Source organism: Prionailurus viverrinus, chromosome X (genome assembly GCF_022837055.1).
Source record: "Prionailurus viverrinus isolate Anna chromosome X, UM_Priviv_1.0, whole genome shotgun sequence".
NCBI classification, from domain to species: Eukaryota; Metazoa; Chordata; class Mammalia; order Carnivora; family Felidae; genus Prionailurus; species Prionailurus viverrinus.
The window spans coordinates 101,305,554-101,316,716 of record NC_062579.1 but is presented as its reverse complement, the minus strand read 5'-3'; the positions used below and the strand labels follow the sequence as shown (position 1 = coordinate 101,316,716).

Below are 11,163 nucleotides of genomic sequence, written 5' to 3'. Positions count from 1 at the left end.
GGGCTGGCTTTGATCACATTTATATGCCTATTATGCCCTACTTCAAAAGGAAAAATATGGTACTCAATTAGAAACACAGTATACATTTTCTCTAGGACCTTCGAAGTGATTCAAATGCAGATGGTTCACATAGAATACACTTTAACAGTTTTAAAAGACCAGTTACAATTCAAAGGGAAAAATGTGATACCCAACTGGAAACATAGTATACATTTTCTCCAGAGCCTCTGAAGTCATTCTAATGCAGATGGTTCACATAGAACATACTTTGACAGTTTTAAAGGACCAGTTACAATTGTAAGCTTATCGGAACATAATATTTTTAAAAAGTCATTCAATCAAAAGTCAATGAGAATTTTAAATCATGATATAAAGTGCCCCCCCAAACGCTAAGAGCTTAACCAAAAGGTAAAATAAATCTAGAACCTTCATCTAATCCCACAAGCACAACCCCATACCCCAAGAAGGTAGATTCTGTAGGAGAGTACACCGCAAACTACAACACCCAGAATACCCTGCTCCATCTGAACTCAGGGGACGATCGGACTGGATGGAGAAACTGTGGGTATACCGAAAGAAGTGCCTCGACTTCATCTCCCACAATCCCCTGCCTTCACCTGAGTCTCTCCGCCAATGCCAATATTGGATACCCCAGGAAGACAGCCTCCAGCGACCTGAAACTACATTTCCCATGAGGACAAGGGGTTGGGCCTCCTGCTTCCCTGGTGACCAGTAACCAATAAGAAATGCTGCAGCGGCCGCGGTGTGGGTGAGAGTCCAGCCCTGGGCCCGAGTGTTGGGCCCAAGCCGGCTAGCGAGAGGCGGGGAGTTCAGAAGACAGTTGCGTGGTGTGGGGCGCGGCGAGGGCACTACGCTTTCAGAAGCTGTCACGCCGGTCCGATTTTCCGCGGCAGTATAAGGAGTAGCCCCTTCGGTAGCCGGGGAGCTGGAGGTCAGAGAGGCAGAAAGCCCGAGCGGCTGTGGTTGGGGAGTGTGGGACCGAGGGGCCTAGGGAGGAGGGTGCTTCCGGGCCGTTGTCTTCGGCGCCTGACTCCGCCCAGCTCCGCCTCTGCCGGGGAGGGGGTGTCGGGCCTGGGAGTCGGGGGTGGGCTGCTGAGCCATCCGCGCCCGTTTCCTGGAGCTTGGAACCTCGGGAGCGCGCGCTCTCTATTTCTCCACCTAGTCTGCAGTCTTTAATCCCCCAGGACGCTATCGTGTATCCTCGCTCCCGTCCTGTGCCTCCTCCGAGATCTGAAGTTAGGTTTCTTAACCAGGGTCTTCCCTAGGCGGTGTCTGGACTCCCCTTACTACTTGGAGGAGTTGGATGATCTCTTTCCTCGCTTCCCTCAATTTACATTTCAGATTTGGGCACACACCCTTTCTAACGTACACACTCCCCAATTTTCTCTGGGGGTGTGGGAATTCCTCGCACGCTCAGGGCGTGACTTTTTGTCCAAATTTCACTTTTTGTTTCCTTGCTGGTGATATAAAGATCGTCGCCATCTCTTTATTGGCCCTTCCAACCACCCGCCCCTGCCCTGACCAGATCTTTGGAGTGGAAAGGGTTTCTCCTTAAAGTTCAGTGCAGTGTTCTGGTGAGAGTCAAAGGCAAGTTAGACCGATTTAAAAAACCAAGCGCTATCGAGGTTTCTAACACGACTCGTAACATCACTAAGGTTGAAAAAGATTTAGGGGGCACACAGACTGTGGAATAAAGTAGACTGTGCGAAACAGACTGTATTAATTATTTTATTATTACAAACGCGTGCAAAAAGTTTCTAATACTGATGGGCTTGGGGGTTGATATATGTAAGGAAGGTAAAGCCTAACCCTGGAAATGCTGTAGTTTTGAAATTGTCATCTTCCAGACCAATCCGGGTATGCTTTCTGGAGGACTTGAATTTTAATTTTGGCTCCAAAGGAGTAAATGGGATTTGAAATGGGCAAAGAGGAGGGAGAATGTGCTTTCTGGAACTGGCGTTGGAAATCTGAGGAGGGTATATAGAAGAGGGAGCATTTTTATGAAGGGTGGGTTTGCCTGACTGCAATAAAAATGTGTCATGAAAGAGATTGGGGTCATAATAACAGGACACTTTAAAGCATCCACATAATTTGGATATTATTCTGTATCAAATAAAACTAAACACAAAAAATTAAGATTGGGTGATTTTTGTTTTTTTCATCCTAGGGGAACCTGATTTGAGATCATTTCTTGGACAACACAAAGAAGTGTGGTGGTATGTTCCAGGTGTGAGTTTAATTTAAACCCAAGAAGATCTTTACCTTACAGACTGTTCTGTTTGTGGCTATTCTTAGCTACACTTCTATAGTTGTCATTTTAAAGCCTGGTGACAAATTTATTAAGAAATGTATTTGCTCTCCTTATGCATCATATTATCTGAATTGTAGTCATTTCATTAGGTAACAATAATGACTCCTATTTATTGAGCCCATATAATGTTCCAGGTGCTATCATAAGCACTTTGTTGCATTATCTTAAGAGTCTTATGAAGTAGGTACTGTTTTCCCCATTTTTCTAGAAGAGAAAACTAAAACTCAGAGAAGGTTGTTTAACCTACCCAAAGTCACATAGATTGTAAGGAGTTGAGCTGGGATTTTGGTATATAGATTTCTGACTCCAGAGCCCATGCTCTCTCCACCATGGTTTGTTAGTCCCACTGTTCAATTTTCTTCTTGACTTTCTCTTTGTGGTAAGGAAAGATTATTGTCAGGTGTAATTGATCATCCTGGCAGAAACCCAAATGATTCACTTTTAGTCTCTATGTCAGTATGTGTATGCTGTAAAGTGGCTGCCAAAACTGAATTAGCTTCACTGTTATTGCAGCCGTAGCTAATTGTGTCTGCCAAAACTATATGGCTATTTCTGAATCAGGTGATTCTCTTTAAAAAACGTGCCTTACATGTAAGTTATTTGGGCCTAGATAGTCCTTTAGGTTTTATTTTATTATAGCTTTTATTTTAAGTGACTTCCTAGATCACTAGGTCTCCTCCGTGACCTTTGCTCACAGGGATTATTCAGGATGCAACAGAGTATGAGAGCTTTTCCTGGGTGTAGCTGGGGAGATATATGCCCATAATTCTGAGATAATGTAGCGTGTAATATAACACTAAGAAGTACAAAGTGCTATCAGAAGAATAAAGGAAGCAGTGACTAACTGTAAGGGAGAATCAGGGAGAAGCCTTCTGTGAGGAGGCGACATGACAGGTCTTGAAGGATAATGAGTTCACCAGGCAGAGAACAGTAGAGGGGAGGCATTCCAGATTAGAGAGACAAGTCTGTGAAAGACATTGGGCTGTATAAAAGCAGAGCATGTCCCTTCAATATTTTGGAATTCAGCATGACTAGGGTATAGATTGTTTGGGGAAATGAAGGTATAATGGTAAAAGAGTCTGGAAAGATAGATTGGGTCTGATTTGTGAAGTTCCTTGAATGCAATGCTAAGAAATTTGGATGTGCTTCCATAGGCTATTGTTTTTCAAACTGTAGAGCATCTACCACTGGTGGTTATGTTGTACTCCCACAAACATTTTAAATTTCAGTAATTATATATTCTAATGTGTCTCATAAAAGGTAAAGCTGAACTACGTCTTTAAATGTAAGGTTACATAGGAAATGGCTTAGGAAAAATATAAAGTGAACAAGTTTAAAGTTGATTTAAAGACAAATGTTAAGTAAATAGTAGTACCCATGATGTGTGACTATGATAATACTCAAATGACTCAAATTTGGGAAGTACTGATAGTAGACAATAAAAAACATTAATATATTTTAGAAGACAAGCACCATGATGAGGTTTTTACTTTAGAATGTACTGGAGTGGGCCATGACCAGTTAGGAAGCTAGAGATGATGAGGACCCAAGGTAGCCACATATGAGAAGAGGCAACAGATATGAGAGCCATTTAGGAAGTAGAATTAGTTGGACTTGGCTGACGGGAATATTATTATTCTATCAATGTCATCAGAGTTATTTTTTAAAAGTATATATGTCACTTGCCTGTTATCCTTTAATTCTAAGATGAGCATATTATTGCTCAAATCGGGCCATGTATATATATGCATTAAGGTAACAGTGGAGGCTGTTTTCACAAATGGGTTTGGATTACGCACAAGCATCCTCACTGCCTTACTGAGTGTCCTTAACACCAGTGGCACAAATTTCCAAAGCACTGGTAAGGAATATGAGTATCATCTGTGACCCTTACTCATCTGAGGAACTCCTCCTTCAAGACTCAGCTCAAATATCAACACCTCTTTGAAGCCTTTCCTGCAGCTCTCCTCGCCCTCCCCCACCACACACAAACATATACAAGCATACACAAAACAGTGTTAGGCTCATGGCTTACATAGAACCCTGCACTTACCTCTGTCCTAGGCTGTACCACACTAGTGTATCAGTCTGTGGATGTGTCTGTCTCTCCCCAAGACTATGAGCTCCTTGAGGGCAGTGGCCAGGTCTCATTCATATCCACACCCATAGCATCCAGGACAGCACTTGGCATGTGGTAGACACCTAACAAATGGTTATTGGATGAAAAACATGCATAAACATGAATATAGCTCAGAACTTTGGTACCAGAATGCCAAATGTTACAAAAAGATTAGCTGTTTGCTACATTAGCTACTTTGGCTAAATAAAGCAGTAAATTAAAGTCACCTGAGTGCAGAACTTCTCTAGAGGCTTCTTTTCTTTTCATTTAAACTCCCCCCCACCCCGACTCTCCTATGGTCACCTTACCTTTTTCTTTCTCATCATTTATCCACCCAGACACCTGTTCCGTAGGCCTGCTCATTGCTTTGCTCCTCTTGACACAGTTCACATTGCTGCCGTCCCAATACTCTGCCAAGGATCCGTCCCTCATTTCCACCTACAATCCAGTTGACTCCATCCTTGAAATCACTCTCAAATGGGTCTCCTACTTACAGATACTGCTAGTGGGACTGTAATTTGATACAACCCTTCTGGAGAGAAATTATCAATGTGGATTAAAAATATCAAAATTGGACATAGCTTTCAACCTATCACTTCAACTTCTAAGGCTCTATGCTAAGGAAATAAATGTGGTGTTTCCAAAATTTTATTTCTCAGGATGTCTATCCCAGGGTAAAGAAGGAAAATAGCATTTTAAATGTCTGTAATACTAGAGATTTTGATTAAATCAATTATCGTGTATCTGTAGCATAGATTACTATACTAAGTAGCCATGTAAGTGGATGTTACTAAAAAATATTTAATTATGTTGAAAGTTGTTTATGATATATTAAGAGAAAATTCTCGTTATAAAGCTGACAAATCCCAGTTTAAACGCATACACATGTACATGGGCACACACACACACACACACCCTATGTGGGCATACATAGGAAATCATTATCCTATAATGTTAAACACAGAAAAAAATTCAACAGAGGTTTGCTATAAATGGTAAGATAACATGAGTCCTATTTTTAACCTTTTGCATATTTTTTTAATCACTTGTAATAGAGTTTTACTTAAAAACATGTTTTCCGCATGTGTCCTATTATTATTGCCTTAGTTTGGGGTACACCGCTCCCCAGCACACCCTGCAACACACCCACACCCACACCCACACCCCCCCCCCCACACACACACACCCCTTCTAGACTGGATTACTACTGTCTCCAGCCTGCTTTCCTTCCAATCCATTCTCCACCAGTGCTGACAGAATGATTTTTCTAAATCACAAATCTGAAGCTATCCAGCTCTGCCCATTGTCCTCGAGATAAAATCCAAACTTCTTAGACTAGCTTATAAAACTTTTGAAAATCAGCTCCCTGCTTTTCTCTCCAGTGTCACTTTTTCCTCCTATGGTTTACTTTTTCTTGGTGTCTTAGGCCAGTACCTGGCATATAATAGGTGTTTACTTAATGCTAGCCAGATGTTGATGCATATTGTATGGGTTAACTATTCTGTACCAGGATTTCATTTCATTCTCATAGTAAAAATACTAAATACATACAGTAGTTATCCCTATTTTACAGATGAGGAAAATTAGTTAAATACATAAAAGTGGGAAGAAAAATCATCATGATAAATAACATTTTTCAAAGGAAAAATTAAATCCCCCCCCCCTGCTGTATAACACAGCTGTATTTGTTTTTCTGCAGCCCCTGCCAATCTTAGCATGCACACAGACTTTGTTCATTCCCTTGGGCAAGTTATATGTGACCACGGGATAACAAGAACAGTCCAGACTGACATGATCTCACCATGTCACAGTTCACATTGTGCCAATGTACAGAGCTCTTTTCTTTGTGTACATAACACTTCATGCAGGACAGACAGAAGAGCTCCGATTGCTCTGTTTTTCTTTCTGTTTTGAAATTCTATGTCTTTAGGGATGGGGATGTCAGTAGAGAGCTACAGAAAACTGTGATAGAATTGAATGTACAAGAAACAATGTGTCTCATGGGAGCCAATGTCATTGGTTAATTTATTTTTTTAAATGTCATGTAGATGTATTTTCCAGCAATCTCTCCCCAGGGAAGACCTTGGTTGAATCCAACTGTTAATCCTATTTACAGAATGCAGCCCATGCATGCACTATATTCCTGCATTGTTAAGTGATTTTAGACATATGTGGTGGATTACCATAACGACATACAATCAGGTGAATATGGGATATCTGATTTTCTCTACAAAATATATTAGTGTTCATATTGTCATTCAGGATCCTGCAGCGTGGACTTTCCTTCATTTGCCTTACAAATAATTCCCATTGTGCAAAAATGGATGCTTTTAAAGGACAGAAGTCCTAAGGACAAATCATTTGAATAAAATGACTTTACTTTGTAAGGAATTGTCACTGTTAAATACTTCAAGAAAAAGAATCTATAACTCTCTTGTTCCATGAACAAATAAGTTGAACATAGAAATTACAGATAGAGTTTCAATTCATTTGCCGAATTATTGTGGGCTTATTATGTGCAAAGCACTCTTGTTAGACACTGTCCTGGATACATATAAATACCTTCTTGTAATGCCTTCCAGACAGAGAGACAGAGACAGAGATTGATCTCGTGTACATACAAGAATGAGTGTGCAAGAGGAAAGAGAAGATTTTAACAAGCAGGCTTGTCATATAAGTGAAAATCTACACAGCTGAAGGTTGGGATATGTACCAGTAGGGACTTACTCTTTTTTTTTCTCTTTCCTCTGTGGGACATATGGGCAAAAATAAGCTACCAGATAGCTGATAAGCAAATGATCTACTTCTCTGTTTACAAACAGTTTGAGAGAAGGAACAGTGACTTTCTGTACGTCTAGCCCTGCACAAGCCTGCTAGGGATGTTTTGAGAGTTATGACTATGTCAGCTTCTCCAGGGTTTCTCTCTGCTGCAGAGATTTGGCAGACACCTCAGACAAATTTTATGTCTCTTAAATCTTCCTCAAGCTAGGCTTGGCTCATAGATTTATATGTACAACAAAAAAGCGAAATGTTTACCAGTTTGACATTTTTGAAGATCAAAACAGACTAAGTTTTTTTTAATTCTGCATACACCTCAGTTTAGTCTACAGAAGGGGCTAATTGCTTTTGCCATTTGTTTAAAAACAGCTGAAATGTTTACTTTGCAGAAGTGGCAATGGATCATATGTCTAAAGATTTATACTCCAAGCCTCAGTGTTGCTTCCTCTTTCTCGTGCCTACAGGCGTCAAGTTTTGCCAAAGTCTTCATTTTCTTTTTTTTTTTCTTTTTTTTGCCTTTACTGATACATAATATAAACCAGTGCAGGATGGGAGGTACTAGGAAATATATTAGCAATCTAGGAGAAAAATAAAAGATCATTTTTATTAGCTCTGCTTGGCCCCCTTTTTGGCTCTCAGTTTTTCAGTGGTTCCTTACCCACAAAATATTGTTCCTCGGCATAATGACAGGTGAGAATGTGAACTGGGGAACTTTCAGTGACTATCCATTAACAAGTCTGGTCCAAATGTATCTGTAGGCAGAGCACAAATGAAAGTTTGGCTGTAATTCAGAAGAATCAAAACACTGTGTGGAGAATGTTATATAAACAACTTTCCTTCAGTGCTGAATTATGAAAGGTAACGATGGGGAAATCCCCACTAAGGGCCCTTCCTGTCCGCTCCAGCTGCCCTTGTTTTTAGCCAGCAACAGCTGCCAGTAAGAGCTTCCTGGGGTAGAAAGGTCCCACAGGAAGACCCCATAACCTGTCCTCCTACCACTTCTGCAGTCAAGTTCTCAGACATACTTCACTGGGATTACTTTGGTCACACAATATTCTAATTTTTACCTTTCAAGAGATGCTGAGTTTGAATTCAAGGAGCACTTGATATTCAAGCTCATTTATTCAATAGACATTTGAGCACATACACAGGACCAAACCCTATGGTAAGTGCTAGGAGTACAGTGATGAACTAGAAGTAGTCCCTGCCTACCCTTAAGGAACTCACAGTTAAGTGGGGGGAGATAGACACCTAAATCAATAATTATATTACAGTGGGAATAGTATATTACTCTAGATAAGAAATACCCTGGAAACATGATGGAGGGAAGAATTATTGCTGGAGGTGGAGAAGTCACAGACCAGAGTCTACCTGTTCTGAATCACCAAGGATGAGTGGGTATTGCCTAGAAACAAGGTGGAAAAAGATGTGGTGGGCAAGGGTTCCAAGCAAAGGGACCACCGACACATGTGAAGCAGTCACATGTGTGAGAATGGATACTTTAGGAAAAGGTAAGATACTGTGTGTGAACCACTGGGAGTTGGGTGAGGGGGACAGGATAAGAATCTGGAGACAGGTCTGTGTCTGGTTGGTGAGGGAAGTCTGCCTGCTAAGGAGCTTGGCCTTTATAGGCAGGGGGGAGCCAGCTCAGAGTTTTAAATGTGGGAATCGCATGATTGGATTGGAAGATTGGCTTTATAGGGGGGAAAAAACTAGAGACAAAGTCCACCTTATAGTTTGGCAGTCTTTGAGAGGTCTTACCCTAATCACTTGCTGCTATTCAGCAATACCGTCTCCACTAGGTTTTCTTTCAGTATCCAAAAATCACTTTGAACAACAGTTTCCTTCTACACATACGACATACCTTCCTGTACTCCTTCACATGTTGCTTAGCTGAATATTCATTTTTCCAACTCAAATCAATGATCTCAGTAGTGATTGGGGCTTGATTGCCATGAAGGAAAGCAGAGATTCAAAGCTTAGCAACTTAGTTTAAAAAACTATATGAGGCTTATTTATTGCTTACTGAGTCAGCAGGGCTAAGCTGAGAGCTGGGCAGCTCCCCTCGGGAGCTGGGGGAGGGAAAGGAACAGAGGCTGAAAAGATGACAAAGTGGCTGTTAAAAAAAATGGGTAGCATCCAGAATGTTGAAAATCCCTAAAGGCCACATCCAGATATGGGAAATAGAAGGGTCAGAAGTATATGAATAGAAAACAAATATGTGTTGAAGGTACCTGTGCTCAAACAGATTATTACTATGTAGCCAATGTGTTTTAGAGCATGTTCTTTCCCTGACTCAGATACTGTAAATGGTTTCCCATTATCCATAGGATGAAGTCCAAACTCCTTAGCGTGGCCTTCACTACTTTCCGTAGTCTGGCCCCAATCTACCTTGCCAGTCTTCATACTTCTCTTAACAGAATTTCTCTGCTCTAGCCAGCTACCCTTTCAGACACTGCTTTGGCATTCCCTCACCTGCACTGTGAGTCTCAGGACAGGGACTATGTTTTTTTGTCTCTGAATCCCCCAGAATGCCTAGCATAGTGCGTCTTGCATATAGTAGGCACCCAAGGTAGATCTGTCGGTTGATTATTGCCCCCCACCTTCATTCTTTCCAATTTCTCTACTATTATTGACCCAATATCCATTCTACTAAAAATGGTAAATGAGACATTAGGTAAAAGGGGCCAGTGTTCAACAAACTATCCTTTAACTTTCTATTTTAAAATCATTTTAACTAGAGAAAAATTTCACAAATCATATAGGACTGTCATCTGCCATCCATTCAGATTCACCAATTTTTTAATGTTTTGCCTGATTTCATTTATGCTTCTTTATATAAATATGATATTTTGTTCTGAAATATTTGAAGTTGAAAAAGCTATACCCTTTACCCCTCTCCTTTATCCTCAACCTTTCATGATGAAAAAATTTAAATATACAGAAAATGTGAAAGAATTGTACAGTAAATACCCCCTATGCACACCATTTAGATTCTATAATTAACACTTTGTTCTATTTCCTTTATCACCCATCTCTCCATTTATACAACTTTTTATGCATTTCAAGTAAAGTTGCAAACAACTGTGCATTTTTTTCTAAATTCTTCAGTATGTATGTCATTGACTGGATGAACAAACTACTTTGTGCTCTGAAATCAACCAAATCATCTTGTTTTAGCTGCATTTACTGTATTGCCAAAACTCCAGTCTACCTGTATATCTTAGATCTATTTGGCCATGGAACACATGTCTCTTCAATTAACTTTTAGATGTCCCTCTACTTTACCTAGTGCAGTGCCAGACACACATTCTATAAATACCATTGGTTGCTCATGAACAGACACAGAGCTAGAGCCATGAAAAGAATCACAGTAAAACTAGAATAAACCAAGGGCGGACGGGAGTATATGAGAAGTGGGCCACAAGGGAATGGGAGAGAGAGAAGCTAGGGCTTGAAGAATTAGGGGAAGAAAAGGGCCTTAGCCCACTTGGTACTTCCAGCAGTACTTCTATCTGCTACTTTCCAACCCTCTATTTAGAAGGATAGGTTCTAGGGAACTGGAGACAATTGCTGCTCAGCAGACCACATGACAAGTCTCCTTACTACTACTTAGGCACTGCCAATTAGTATATTCATGGAGCCTCATGAATATGCTAATCTACAAGCTGCAGCTTAGAGGGTATGGGTGGGCCACTGAAAACTTGATTCACACTAAATCTGTTCTACAGGCCAAGGAGCACTTGAGTTCAATGAATCCTGTTTTTCTTTTTCTTTATAACCTTTCGTTTCTTTCTCTGTTGCTTATGAGTCTGAGGATAGCTCTAATATACGTTTATTGAACAATTTTATGTCAAACACTGTGCTAGCTGCTATCACATCATTAATGCTTTACAACCACTCAGCCAGGCAGGTACTACTTCTTTTCCCATTT

The 11,163-nt window shown here is 40.6% G+C and overlaps 1 protein-coding gene across 3 annotated transcripts in view; it reads left to right on the top strand.

Annotated features, from left to right (window-relative positions):
• Positions 1-760: 760 nt before the first annotated feature.
• Positions 761-11,163, top strand: part of ENOX2 (ecto-NOX disulfide-thiol exchanger 2) — a 280,218-nt gene continuing 269,815 nt past the window's right edge. Inside the window, exons 1-2 of one of the 3 annotated variants that reach the window (XM_047844800.1) lie at positions 761-952; positions 2,189-2,248. The gene's annotated coding sequence lies outside the window, so the exon portion shown is untranslated. The remainder of the gene's footprint in view (positions 953-2,188; positions 2,249-11,163) is intronic. The other 2 variants (XM_047844797.1, XM_047844798.1) reach the window with 2 other exon arrangements.